General features: G+C 40.2%; 2 protein-coding genes across 2 annotated transcripts in view; one reads left to right on the top strand and one right to left on the bottom strand.

The window, feature by feature from the left end:
- LOC126292035 (amyloid-beta-like protein) overlaps positions 1–14,410 on the bottom strand; it is a 1,795,419-nt gene that overhangs the window by 945,567 nt on the left and 835,442 nt on the right. The window lies entirely within an intron of this gene.
- LOC126292042 (uncharacterized) overlaps positions 12,826–14,410 on the top strand; it is a 51,357-nt gene continuing 49,772 nt past the window's right edge. Inside the window, exon 1 of the mRNA XM_049985841.1 lies at positions 12,826–12,985. The gene's annotated coding sequence lies outside the window, so the exon portion shown is untranslated. The remainder of the gene's footprint in view (positions 12,986–14,410) is intronic.

Raw genomic sequence — 14,410 nt, 5'->3', positions numbered from 1 at the left:
TACCCGTGCCACCTTTAGAATTTGAAAGAGAGTATTCCAGTCAACATTGTCAAAAGCTTTTTCTAAGTCTACAAATGCTAGAAACGTAGGTTTGCCTTTCCTTAATCTTTCTTCTAAGATAAGGCGTAAGGTCAGTATTGCCTCACGTGTTCCAACATTTCTACGGAATCCAAACTGATCTTCCCCGAGGTCGACATCTACCAGTTTTTCCGTTCGTCTGTAAGGAATTCGCGTTGGTATTTTGCAGCTGTGTGTTGCCCTTAAATTAAGTAGTGTGTAAGCTTAAGGACCGATGACAACAGCAGTTTTGTCCCAGGAAATTTACAAAAAATTTAAAAATGTAGCCACACAAAGCTGTTTTAGGAGTTCTAAATTCTTATTTTTCTATTTTAAAGTCTCATTATCATGGGCATCTAAAAATTTCCACTGTTTCCACCCCAATTTTACGGCCATAAAGTTACACTATCAGAACGTTTTAAGCTGAGTTTCAGTTCATTTTACGCAGTAGAACTAGCTTTATAACAACATTTTAATTAGCTAGAGTCACCCTCTTTGGGCTGAATACGATGATTAGAGAAATTTTTGGACCAGATTAACTATCGATTTCCTTTTGCGTTAGTACTCGGTAATAGCAGGGCACTCAGTCGGCGAATCCGTAGAAATAACGCCAATTAATTTCGTTAATAGAGGATTTGCAGGATATTTAGTAACGCAGTATGATGCAAAGAATGACTAGATTTTCTACATATCGTTAAAAAACAAAATTACAGCGATAAAAACCCATTTTACATAAGGACATTAAGTTCTAATGTATAGTAAACTGTTATGAATATGGGAATCCTTGTTACAGCGGTGATTTTCGCTAGATTGCGCCACTAAATTGCGTTACTCCGTTTCATTTCGTAAAATAACGAACAGAGCCGGCAATTAGTCGCGCTTCTGATCACTTCCGCTGTCTGCTAGAGCTGACACCATTTACTCATTTAGCAAAAACGGAAAGAGATATTAAGTAAAACTGCATAAATTATATTCTGAAACATACCCGCTGCAAAAAGCGGAGAAATTTATGAAGTCGTTAAAAACAAACTGAATTTTAGGAGCTAATAGTAACTATTTTATTGTAAATGTAATTATTGAGAGAATCAAAGAAAATAAATTATTAACATATCCGAGAAGACATCAGAGTATTGCTGTACGCGCTTATTAGGAAGAGAATAAATTTTTTAAATTGTCTGTCCCGTTTGTTCTTGGTGTAACATATTAGCAATATTATGAATGAAAAAGCACACAACATTGGTGTAAAATTCTTTCATTTTTGTTATTCTACCTACCCGTTTTCGAATATTGTGCCTTCATCAATTACAAAAATAAGGTTGAGTGACTTTTGAATTTCTATGGGTTCAAAAATTTTAAACTATAGTCTCTATAGGTTATTTCTGTTGGTTTCTGAAGATGACCACTTTTATACTTAAATTTAGGACTAAAATCAGGTTACAGAAATTTTCTGATGCGAAAAGTAAGCTGAAGAGTGTGTAGGGAATTTCGGTGAAATGTTCTAGGCAGCTGACTGAACAAGACCTTAACAGGTCCAATACTGCTAACAGATAAAACGTTACAACTGAGACTGAACAGATAAGTGAAACAACTTTAGCTATACAAAATAACATTTTTTAACTGGAAACTGGAACTACTGACATGAAGAAAAATGGAAGTTATTGTACATTTGTCTAGCTGCCCAAGATTAATACTGAATGATCATGTATGGCAGCATTACATGCCATTTTTAACTGCAGACACCGCTAGTAACTCCGTCGAAACTACTTTGTAAATTATCCCTCCTAATCATAAGCCCAAATTATCAGTTCTTTCAGCTACTGTATTTTCAGTAGCCCTCCTAAAAACAAATTACTGTGTGTAACTGTACTTGCTTCCTTCCCTATTTAGTCCCACTTGTAATTTTTTTACCTGTTATTGATATTGGAGCTACTAGGGATTATCTTCCTCACTCAACTCCTTGGAATATGTAACCAAACTCCACTACATTATATTCAAATTACGTTTCCTCGCAGAAAAATTGTTGTAATATGTTGTGTAGTTCATTAGTTAATGTGTTGAATATTTTACCTAAGTTCAGTAATTTCATATCACATTTTACTTAAATAATTCCTCTCGCTTTAGTCCTGAATCCAACATTAACAACTGTCATTTTGGGAAACCAGCTGCTATTTTCTGTACTTTCACTAGCTTGAAATCTTTGCGCACACTAAAATTTTACTTGTACACATATTTATCTGTGTACCTGTCAGTGGCATGGCAGTCGAAAACTAGTTTGTAAAATTTCAGATATTGCAGAATATTACACCAGTGTCACGTGCTCTTCATTCATAAATACAAATTCTCTTTCGACAGCCAGTGATTGAGGTTCTTTGTTTGTTTATTTACATTATTGGTTTCGAGACATTCAATGTCATTATCAAATGTTACGTGGATCACTCGCTGGGATGACCTGGAATTAGACAAAGCGCACACGAAAGTGCATTTTCTGTATGTTCCAACCACCTATAAGAATCCATGTATTAAACTGAACTGCAGCGCCACAAATCCTTTTGCACACTATTTAGAACTAACTACAGGTTGGAGATAATACACCATGTTGAAGGTACGGCAATAAAACGGCAGCCAATTAGCGAGAAGCAGGCCAAAGTTCGTATATTTCACGCTCAGCTATTATCTTCTGCATTAAAGAGCGCAGTTATTGGTTAAATTAGTTCGATGCAGTTTCTTTCAGCCGAACAGTTAAAGATTGGAGAACTTTAAATCTCTATCCACGGCTGGTAACCTCAGACCCAATTTTCCTGCGATATTTGCGGGCAAAGCTTGATAACTAGAATAAATTATCAGTAAGTACCTTACTACCATTAATTTGTTGATAAGGTCAGCTGCCGTACACAAACAGCACTGCACTGAGGTAGCGGATACGTGGTGGTGCGTGTTTAATACAAAATTACGGATCACATGTTGTACTGGTTGCCGGTGTTCTGAGAGCACGAACGAACTTTTATTTCGTATGTTCTATTGGACGCATTGCATGTGATTCGTAGCTAAAAAAATCAAAATATGTGGAACACCCAGAACGGAATGGACAGCATGAAATATGAGTGAGGATTAAAGCTATTGTCGTGTTAGTGTGACGGTAGCCCAGCGGTAACGATTACTTGGAAGGTATTGTGCGCGAAGCATTAGTACATGGAAGCGAAATTTTGCTTCCGGAACTACAAACAAAATTTGGGATAATCGTGCATTATGTAAACTGTTATGGATTTATTTACTTGCATCAGAAGATTCCCAGGACTAGTTTCGAAAAAATGAAAACCAGTGTGTTTATCGGTTCACAATGAGAGAAGTTTTTAAACAGTTGCAATTTGTGCCATGCGACAAGAAGCAAATGGGTTGGCAACTCCATAAGAATATTTGGAACGGTTTTCTGAGAGCTAATTGCAGTAAATATCAATTTAAAGCGATATTGACTGTTTATCGATGGTGACTATTTCAAAAATACGAAAATGTTTTTCAGAGACCGCTACCAGTCACAAGTTTTCACTAATTTACTTTATTTAATAATGAAACTTGTTCCAAGTTAAAAACCTAACCTTCAGACTAGAGTGTCAGTACAAGGCAAAATTAACAAAGGTTTTTGTTTACAGTCTTGGCAAGTGCTATGGTTCAAATGGCTCTGAGCACTATGGGACTTAACATCTGTGGTCATCAGTCCCCTGGAACTTACAACTACTTAAACCTAACTAACCTAAGGACATCACACACATCCATGCCCGAGGCAGGATTCGAACCTGCGACCGTAGCGGTCACGCGGTTCCAAACTGAAGCGCCTAGAACCGCACGGCCACACCGGCCGGCCAAGTGCTGTGCCTATCTTCATTGGTATCAAATGGCTGTCTCAACTAACCGCAATCCTTGAACCCACTGGTAGTGGAATAATGGTGCGGAACTTCCGAAGGAAATAGTTACGAGAACTTATGGTAAAACCTATAACGTCTATAAGAAAAACTGGATGTCCATACACACTAAAGGCAGGGACGGTAAGAGAGTTATCAAGCCTGAATGCTTGTCTGCTAGCGAAACGCTTACGCTCCACAGAGAACGTTATCTGGAAGATATCGCAAAACAACAATGAAAAATTCTAACAAAGATATTCAATCACCATGGATCAGAAGATGGATACGAACTACAATCCCGAAAAACAGCCGAAAAATTATCGCAACTCGCCGCAGATATAAGATAAAGAAGGTCGAAATCTTATGGGCACACACACAGAATTCTAATAACTCAACTGCGACACACACAGAACAACTCAGAGCCGTGCCTGGGGACTAGGAGTTAAAAAACAAAAAAAGGCTCACACAAGTCATTTTTAACAGAAACTCATACATAAAAACATTAGCAAATGGTAAGTACTGCAACACAATGAAGTCAGCACTAGACCAGGGAAAAAGTGGACTGAAGAAACTAAAGGAATATACGGAGGAAACATGTGAACTCCTTGGAAACAAGAAAAGCAGCGTTGGCTCTACAGAAAGACGAGGTGTGCACATTGGATAGCTATTGGAAAGGTGCAGAACTGAATCGGGGAAAATAGACAAGTACTGCTCAGCTTAGTTAAGTGAAGGTTGACAAGACAAATATTGAATCATCAGAAGCTACATAATTTCGTAATGGAGTAGATTGTGGGGGATACAAATTATAGAGAGGGACCCATGTTCAACTAAGAACGCAGGTTCAGGTGGAGGTAGATGACAGTAGCTATGCAGAGATGCAGAGATGCAGAGGCTGCCACAGGAAGGAAGAAGTATGAAACAATTTTCGTAAGAAAGACTAAAATAACAACAACAGCGCACGTCCTCAAAATTTGTGGTATGTAAGAAAATCAACGTGGTGTTAGCGCTCCTCGTTGTATGCTGCCCAATAGGCTATTCTGTGTTGCAGAGCTGCATAACGCACAGGCGTCCCATGTGCACCCAGTATTAAGGTTTATCCAGTGCATTTTTTCTACAATTTATTTTTAAATAAACACTTTATTTCAATATTTTGCAATTTATCTAATTTCGCCCCTTGTGCGTTATCAATCTACAGGCAATAACAATTGTTTTGCTTACAGTATGTTATATTCCACATATCGAGTGTTAGGATTCGCACGTATCATTCTCCACACTGCTTGAAGCAAATCTGAAACAGACGCTTCAATAACTTGAGAAACGTAAGAAAGTCACCGTGGTATACGCACCCTTGTTGCTACAATGATGAGCCAAAACATAATGGGGACTGCCCATCGCAAGATTGAATGCCTCCTGGTGAAGTTGTGATGCAGTAAGAAAAGAATGGAAGCGCAAGAGAAGAATGAGCATTCATTATAGCGAAGAAACGGGCTGCAAATGCGGAAATCCACTGATATAAGCGGTTTTGGCAAAGGGTACTCTCTGAGACGGCCATGCTGGTCGCCTGTTGGCATACTACTGTCATGAGTACCTGTGGAAAGTGATTGATGGATGGTGAAATAATGAGTAGGCCGTATGGTGCTGGACGACCACGTCTCGTCACAAGACGAAGTCCCCGCTGTGTAATCCAGGATAGGCAGCGATTTGTGGCAGATTTGACGACAGAGCACAACGTTAAATAAAATGTAAATGTCGTGTGACTAGGATCTCCCGTCGGGTAGACCGTTCGCCAAGTGCAAGTCTGTCGATTTGACGCAACTTCGGCGACTTGCGCGTCGATGGGGGTGAAATCATGATGATTAGGACAACACAACAACCACTTAGTGAGCGGAGAAAATCTCAGACCCAGCCGGGAATCTAATCCGGGCCCTTATGATTGACATTCTTTTGGGTCATTGGTGCACATGGCCCAACATACTTTACTGTGAAGGGCTACATAACACACTCGCGTCACTGTGCGACAACGCCGCGATGTTAGAACATCGGATATGATTGGCATTTACTGGTGGATATAAAAGTATAACGGCACAAAGAAATTACATCAACGGAATGCATGGGGTACAGCAAATTTCTGATAATTACACAACAAACGAATAAAATTTGAAACAGATAACAGCAAGTAATTTCAACATCAGTACTTGAAGAAGTCATGAAATACGAGCTTCTAGAAGTCATAATATCTTTTCTAAGAAGAATCCGAAACTTTTATGGCCTATTTTCTCTAGAAGATGCTAGTTGTGAGCAGTGGGCTCATACGGAAACTTGCAGGCAGGTAGTATCTCAGAAACGCACCAAACATCACCACGAATTGAGACGTAGCCTCCAACAACAGCGGATTCGAATTTTGCGCTGCAGTCAGAGGATCTGGCTAGTGACAGAAGCACAGAGTTCTTACATTACTCTTGAACATTAACGTACTGTGAGTAAGATCTTCATTGTTTATTGCAGGTGACACCTACGTACTTTATTTTGCTCCACAGGGATATTGTAGTATGATTGTCGTACATATCTCATCGCATCAATGAAATCAACGTGAACGATCTATTGACACGTAATCAGCATGGCTTCAGAAAACATCGCTCTTGTGCAATGCAGCTAGCTCTTTATTCGCACGAAGTAATGGCCGCTATCGACAGGGGATCTCAAGTTGATTCCGTATTTCTAGATTTCCGGAAAGCTTTTGACACCGTTCCTCACAAGCGACTTCTAATCAAGCTGCGGACCTATGGGGTATCGTCTCAGTTGTGCGACTGGATTCGTGATTTCCTGTCAGGAAGGTCGCAGTTCGTAGTAATAGACAGCAAATCATCGAGTAAAACTGAAGTGATATCAGGTGTTCCCCAGGGAAGCGTCCTGGGACCTCTGCTGTTCCTGATCTATATAAATGACCTGGGTGACAATCTGAGCAGTTCTCTTAGATTGTTCGCAGATGATGCCGTAATTTACCGTCTAGTAAGGTCATCCGAAGACCAGTATCAGTTGCAAAGCGATTTAGAAAAGATTGCTGTATGGTGTGTCAGGTGGCAGTTGACGCTAAATAACGAAAAGTGTGAGATGATCCACGTGAGTTCCAAAAGAAATCCGTTGCAATTCGATTACTCGATAAATAGTACACTCTTCAAGACTGTCAATTCAACTAAGTACCTGGGTGTTTAAATTACGAACAACTTCAGTTGGAAGGACCACATAGATAATATTGTCGGGAAGGCGAGCCAAAGGTTGCGTTTCATTGGCAGGACACTTAGAAGATGCAACAAGTCCACTAAAGAGACAGCTTACACTACACTCGTTCGTCCTCTGTTAGAATACTGCTGCGCGGTGTGGGATCCTTACCAGGTGGGATTGACGGAGGACATCGAAAGGGTGCAAAAAAGGGCAGCTCGTTTTTTATTATCACGTTATAGGGAAGAGAGTGTGGCAGATATGATACACGAGTTGGGATGGAAGTCATTACAGCAAAGACGTTTTTCGTCGCGGCGAGACCTTTTTACGAAATTTCAGTCACCAACTTTCTCTTCCGAATGCGAAAATATTTTGTTGAGCCCAACCTACATAGGTAGGAATGATCATCAAAATAAAATAAGAGAAATCAGAGCTCGAACAGAAAGGTTTAGGTTTTCGTTTAGAGATAGTATGATTGTGGTTCGATGAACCCTCTGGCAAGCACTTAAATGTGAATTGCAGAGTAGTCATGTAGATGTAGATGTAGATGATCTACATGTAGATGTAGATCATCATCATGGTCGTTATATTTAAGGTTCAGGTCTGCGGGGCTGTACCTTTTTTAAGCCAATCTCTCGTACCACCTGGTAAAGTGCAGTCTCATATTCCGTCGTCGTTTTAGCTTATACCGTAGCAAGATTTGTGGACTATTGATAATTTCTTTGTCTTGATTCCCACAATTATTGATTCATAATTCTAAATAATCCTAAAATAAAGTTAAAAAATTATGACTGTTAGCAGGCCAAAAATGAGGACGCCTTATATTCGAAATTAAATGTAATAAACTTAAATCAGCTGACAAATTTGTTTATTTAGTAACATCGATTACAGAAAGGAGCGAAGGTTACGTACAACTTATACGCAAACCAGATTGCAGAGGTTAAAGTCTAATGGCATGAAGGGCCAGCAGTAATGGAAAAAAAGTGAAAAATCTGGAAAGGATATTAAAGACCGGAAGAAGAAATGGGGTTTGCCAGTGACATTGCAATAAGAGAATAGGGGCTTTTTAAATGTGGAGGTAAAGAATAATGCTGAAGATCAGACGGGTAGATGCCGTAATAAAAGAGGAGGTTGTGTAGCGAACTGGGCATAAAAGAAATTTATGGCACCAATTGACTAAAAAAAGAGGTCGTTAGAAATGCGACTTCCTGAGGCATCTAGGAGTTGTAGAGGGAGTCCAAGGATCAACTACATAAATTAGTTTCAAATGAGAGTTGCTTACAGTAGAAATTCGCAGATGAAGAGGCTGGGACAGGATAGAATAGCCCGAAAAAGTGCGTCAAACCAATCTTCAGACTGAATAACACAATAAATGCGAATTAAAAGTTGTTTCATGAGACATATTGGAAATGAAAGCTCTGAAATTAGTTGCAATAACGTAGTGTATTTAATACTTTACACGACAAGTAAAAAGTCGGAGTTTCTGCGATCAGCTTTGTCTACGAGACGGCTTGTTCTAGTTGGCATAAAGCTATTTTATACTTTCTTGTTTGGAGTCTTGTATTTCACACTTTGTAAACGTTCTGCAACTGAATGTAATCAAGTAAGAATGATGTTAGTCTTTTACTAAAAGGTGATAATTATCAAATATTTTTTATCTTATTGGAGAAATATTTTAAATCCAATCGCACTGTTTGTAATGAAACTTTTATAAGCATATATTCCTATTGACTGTACATGGTCCATTCCTTTTTGACTTATACCATGTTCATGGATACTGAAATTTTTATCTATGTATACTCCAGACAACATGGATACTGAAATTTTTATCTATGTATACTCCAGACAGATAATCGTGAATAACGTAATGACAAGGCAGGAAACATGCGTTTCAAATTTTACGCCTGTCCATTTCGTAAACAGTGTGATTTGCGAGAGATTTGATCCTGACAACTGCCACTCAAATGCGAATTTCTGAGCGTTCTTCAAGACGTTGAACTCTGCACGCTCAACGTTGGCGTTCGAAGCCACAATCCATGTGCCGACGGCTTAGTCTGCGTTCACAGTGGCACCGACAGCTGTCGTCAGACGCAGTCACCGAAAGTTGTCCGATTACATCGGCCGACAGCTTGGTCACGGGTGCCGCCGATCTCATTCGTCAGTTGTTGACGGGATCGAGGAGGTTTAGTTAGGCCAGAATGTATCTTATATATGTATTAGGTTTCGTTTCAATCTCCAAGGACGCAATGGATACCAAGATGCCTCTGTGCTTCGAAACGAGTGCTCCAGTGTGGCTTTCGCTGTTAGAAGATACATGTAAACGAGCCGTATCTGTCTCTGCCTTCAGTTACTGCAAGTACCAGACGAGTTTGCGAATATATCACATGAAGGGAAAAACACCATGCCACAAAAGTTAAAAACACTTTAACTTCGTGATGCCACTTTCCTTCTCTCACCAACGATTAACGTCAGTAGAAACTAACGGGCCACAATCGATGTTCTACAGATTTATACGAGTATACTACGAACATACGATGTTTCAGTGACGCACTGCACTAATGATCCTTTCAAAATACGTTGATCAGAGTGTGTTTTACTATGCTACAGTGGCAGGATGTGCCACTACAGTCTGTAGAATTTTTCCTAGTGAGGTTGTGAGCACATAATGGTTCAAATGGCTCTGAGCACTATGGTACTCAACATCTGAGGTCATCAGTCCCCTAGAACTTAGAACTACTTAAACCTAACTAACCTAAGGACATCACACACATCCATGCCCGAGGCAGGATTCGAACCTACGACCGTAGCGGCCGCGCGGTTCCAGACTGTAGTGCCTAGAACCGATCAGCCACACCGGCCGGCACATAATGGTTCATTTACGTGGTGAAACTACATGTTTCTGTTACATGTTACATGAATAAAATTTGTGCTTAAAAAAAAGTATGTACTGTCTAATTAATTACAGGTACATTTGTAGTTTCACAGAAGCTCACTTTATTCTAAAAACAGTGCAGATTAATACAGTACTGGCAGGATATTCAGAAAATCAGATTCTAGTACACTTTACTGCTTTCTAAACACTTGCCTTGTGTATTTGAGAAAGGAAGTAACAACATTCCTGGGGCAGTATTATTTCAGTTTGAGTGCTGCTTTAATAAAGAAACTCAACAATACTAAGTGTCTCTTAGTGCACTTGCACAGCTTTAATTGGTATGGTCTTGTGAGGCCAAACTGCTGAGGTCATCGGTCCCTAAGCTAACACACTACTTAATGTAACTTAAACTAACTTACATTAAGGACAACACACACGAGGAAGGACTCGAACCTGCGACGGGAGGAGTCAAAATTCGGTATAGAAGAAACTAAAAATTTCGTAGTACACGAATTTAGGGTGCAAGAGTGAAAAAATTATATTTTAAATTAGTATATAGAGCTTCCTAAATAACACCTAACATATCACACAAAAACATAGAAACTATTCTTTTCAGAAGATGGTATAGGCTTATTAGAAAGACGTAATCGGCAGATGTCAAGCGTCAAAGTGTCACTTCTGGTCATACTTGAACCAGAACTGCATCTTTAATGTGAGAATTGGATTATTTAACAGATCTCGAATCACACCTCTACAATAAGGAGCCTAAACGAATTTTTTATTCATTTATTTAACGTTGTGCAGGGATACGTCAATTAACCTTCAATGACTGTTATTCGCTATACGTGTGAAAGATAAACAGAGTTTAGTGTAAGATTCTCTGAACATCTAACATATTGAAAAGTGGAAACACATACGTGCACCATATTTGCAAACCACTTCAAGTAACAGAATCACCACACCACTGCCATAAAAACACCGCAAGTAAGCAGTAATAATAATTTGTAGACAACTGATGTCCACCTACCACTACAGTAACTTTAAGCAAAAGGTAATCTATCCTTGCCACTCGAACAAATTATTTTTTAAGGTTATAGTCCACACCTAAAAATTCTGATACAGACTTTGCCCACTTGCTGTTTCCAATAAACCTGCGATTTCAGTCCACAGATTACGAACTGCATACCAGCCAAGTTTTTTATTCTCAATATGCCATAAACTCCACTTTCACTTAAACTTGCCAGTTTCTCACAGTTCATGTTTCGTGTCGTGTCGGTCATTATGACCGAAAAAAACAAATTGATTTGAACTTCGCCGGTTGTCGTCCGAAATACAAACGTTCGGACAATGAGGTCGGCTAAATTGTGACCGCGTACGTAGTGACGTACTGATTCTAATCGACCGGCCGATGTCAGTCGTCGGCTAAATCCACCGATATTGGTGCCACTGTGACCGCAGCCGTAAAGCCGTCAGCCCTATTGGCATTCATTTCAAGCCTATACGTATACATGCCGTTTCTGAGCACCAGAAAATTGAGAAGCACTTGAAGACCCGTTGTTAACTGTGGATTCGTTGCAATAAAATAATGAGAAACATCATATTCGTGGCAAAAGAATTATTGTAACGTATTATGAGAGCATGCTCTCCTGAAGGCAGCGGCACACTGAAGATCCACCCAAAACGCATTGTTCTTGGTGCAATTTATTATAATTAATTTCAATTAGTATCATAATTATTTATATTAACGTTTTTAGCAAGGGGTGAGACACAATGATTAAGCAGAAGAGCCGGCACGGGAGCTCAGCGTGTTCGGTCAGAGGGTTACGTGCCCTCTGTAATAAGAAAAACTGGGTTAATCTATCATCAACGAACTTAAACGGATGTCTTACGATGTCCGCCCCGAGCAGACGCAACGAACAATACCGAACAAAATGAGATTAAAAAAAAAAAAAAGAAAAAACAGCGTAATCAATAACGTGGCTGTTGTGTAATGAATTTTCGTTAGGGCGATGGTTCGCATCCTAACACTCCCATATTTTTTCCCCTAACATTCGCGTTTTTATTAGGTTCTGATACTTTATTATTAGTTTATGCTATAATATTTGATGTTATGTAAATATAAGTTCACCTTTTTTTGAGGGGTGACTGTTCGATTGGCTTAATCTACAGGACAGCTTGCGCTACTTGTATAAAGATATTTTGCTCCTTTTTCTTTTACACTTTGTAATTGACATGTTGCAGAGATTCTGCTTCTGGGTAGAAACAGTGATCAAGTATGACCGACCTTGGGATTTTACTAAAATGTGGGAATTATGAAATAATGTTTATCTTATGCGGAGAAGTATTCCAAATTTGTGCTGCACTGTTTGTAATGGAACTTTTATAAGCCTGTGTCCTTATTGACTGGACATGGTACTTTCCTTTTCTTGGACGATGGAGTAAATGTGCGTTTTAATTGAGCTGCCGTTGGAATTTTACGCGCGCCTGTTGAGAAAACAGTGTCATTTACGAAGTAGAAACATCCCTCAACAACCGCTCGAGTGCGTTGCGATCATGCATCGTATTTCAGCTGCTCAACGTTGACGTTCGACAGAACGGTCCGTGTGCCGACGGCTTAAGGACGTCTGCGGCAGAGACGGTTTCGTTGACGGCTGGTGCTGCCACCAGCGCCTCGCCCGGCCGCTCTGGTAACTACTACGGAGCGGAGCTAGTGCCTTCGCGGCGCGCACGTTGGCAGTCCTGCCGCACCTCATCGCCAGCGTGGAACTGTGTCCAGTGTGGGGGAAAAGGGGGAGGGGGAGTGGATGACCGACACTCCGGTCGACCTGGCCCGCAGCCAGTCTCGCCTGTGTAGTGTCGCGAGGAACGTACATTCCAGCGCGTTGCGGGATCCCACCGACTGTAGCAACAAGTAGCGGAAAGAACGCGCAAGAGACAACAGGTGGGTGACGTCATCACCACTCGCTACCGTGATTGGTTCTGGCAGTCAGCTGACCTCGTTACGAGGATACCGTTATCATTATGTTAGAGCTGCTACAGCCCGCACGGTTTTACTTGCTTCTCTCGCTTCTATAACGTGATTAAAGTGCAGTTTTTTTGTGCGCTGGTTGTCAAATTTAACTCTACCCTCTGCAATCCACTGCAAAATGCATAGCAGCGAGTACTTCCCATCGTACCAGTTATTAGATCTACTTTCCATTCCAAGCGCGTACGGAGCGAGGGAAGAATGATTCCATAAGGCATGATTTCCGAGGCATTCTGTCACTGTATACTAGTTGACAATGTTAAAAGTTTATGCGTACCAATACAGCTTGTTCACGTTTTAACGAAGCCTGACGTGGGGGTTCCTTCCTTTGCAATTCTAAAACTAGCCTGGTATGAGGCTTCTATAACGTTAGTCTCAAACAACAGCAAAATTGCTCACTGCTTTCTGCAACGAGTTTCAAATTCCGTCCATGACGGGCGCTGGTGCTTGCAAACAACATTTAAGCTCTCATACACAGTAATGTTCCGTTGCCTCTAGTGAAAAGTTTCCGAACAGTATAAGTTTTCAGCCGACATCTTACTAGGTTATGTGAACATCAGTTACCGGTGTAGCAGTTTTTCGATTCTGTGGCGCTTGTTTTTATTGCCGCACAAAAACTACTTATAAACGGAAAACGATCTTGAAGGTGAGTTGTTGTACAAATGTGTTTTCGAATTATTACATGGGACGTTGCAAGTGGACTTATCTTTTTTGAGAATATGAAACCTCGCTCTCGGTACTGTGCGGACAACAAGAAAGATGAAGAAGAATAAAATAGAAGCTACTCCCCTAGTGTGTGACATGCGATATAATAGTTTTGGTGACTGGCCAGATTATGGCGCAAAATGGAAGATGTAGGCTTTTGCCTCAGGGATGGTCGACTGTAAAATGCGGAAAATGTGGTATTGTTCTGTGTTTTGTTGCGAAAAGGAGTTATTTTAAGACATTTCACACGCAACAGTGCAAAATGCAGCCATTTTTTCAGACGCAGGAACAACACTGCAGTAGTTATATTGCAGTACCCATGCGCCTCTTGTGGGCAATAATACTTACAGATAACACACTGTATTTTGAAACAATCTATACAATATTCCTCATATGACGGTAATTATATACATAACACTTTTTCTTCACAATAGTTCTGCATGTATAAAATAAAGGGTTGAAGGCTTCATGCTTTGATTTTAAAGCGCTTCGAAGTATACAACGCATTGGAGAATCCGATTATCACTGGTTTCTGTGACGGCATTTACCACAAAGCAAAAATTGTCAGTAGCTTTCATCATACTTGTGGTTAGGTGTTGATTTAAGTTTCTTAACTGCATCATTGGAGGTAGAAGG

This window comes from Schistocerca gregaria, chromosome 9 (genome assembly GCF_023897955.1).
Source record: "Schistocerca gregaria isolate iqSchGreg1 chromosome 9, iqSchGreg1.2, whole genome shotgun sequence".
Lineage (NCBI taxonomy): Eukaryota > Metazoa > Arthropoda > Insecta > Orthoptera > Acrididae > Schistocerca > Schistocerca gregaria.
Note: the sequence above shows the minus strand (reverse complement) of the source record. Positions and strands in the feature narration are given on the sequence as shown.